This window comes from Nomia melanderi, unplaced genomic scaffold (genome assembly GCF_051020985.1).
Source record: "Nomia melanderi isolate GNS246 unplaced genomic scaffold, iyNomMela1 scaffold0014, whole genome shotgun sequence".
NCBI lineage: Eukaryota > Metazoa > Arthropoda > Insecta > Hymenoptera > Halictidae > Nomia > Nomia melanderi.
In genome coordinates, this window is record NW_027475130.1 from 532,891 (window position 1) to 533,845 (window position 955).

Genomic DNA, 955 nt, shown 5'->3' on the forward strand with positions numbered 1-955 from the left:
ACCCAAGGTCATGTGAAAATCCAGGATGTATCTGATGATATCTCGGGTGCTATTAGAGATAGCGCGATATATCAAAGTGCATTGTCTGCAGGATTCCCTAGCGCATGAATCTGTGCACCGGGAACGACCTCGCACCACCAGGGGCCGAGACAACCACCGTCTCATGGGGCCGGACACTCAGGGTCTGGGGAAAATCCAATATATATCTGGCGATATCTCGGGTGCGATTAGAGATAGCGCAATAAACCAAAGTGAATTATCGGCTGGAGGCCCTGGCGCATGAATCTGTGCAGCGGGAACGACCTCGGACCACCAGGGGCCGAGAAAACGACAGTCTCATGGGGCCGGACACTCAGGGTCAGGGAAAAATCCAATATATATCTGGTGATATCGCGGGTGCTATTACAGATAGCGCAATAAAGCAAAGTGCATTGTCTGTAGGAGGCCCTGGCGCCTGAATCTGTGCAGCGGGAACGACCTCGGACCACGATGGGCCGAGAAAACCACCGTCTCATGGGGCCGGACACTCAGGGTCAGGGAAAAATCCAATATATATCTGGTGATATCTCAGGTGCTATTACAGATAGCGCCATAAATCAAAGTGCATTGTCTGCAGGAAGCCCTGGCGCATGAATCCGTGCAGCGGGAACGACCTCGGACCACCAGGGGCCGAGAAAACCACCGTCTCATGGGGCCGGACTGTCAGGGTCAGGGAAAAATCCATTATATATCTGGTGATATCTCGGGTGCCATTAGAGATAGGGCGATAAATCAAAGTGCATTGTCTGAAGGAGGCCCTGGCGCATGAATCTGGCCAGCGGGAACGACCTCGGACCACCAGGGGCCGAGAAAACCACCGTCTCATGGGGCCGGACACTCAGGGTCAGGGGAAAATCCGATATATATCTGGTGATATCTCGGGTGCTATTAGAGATAGCGCAATAAACCAAAGTGA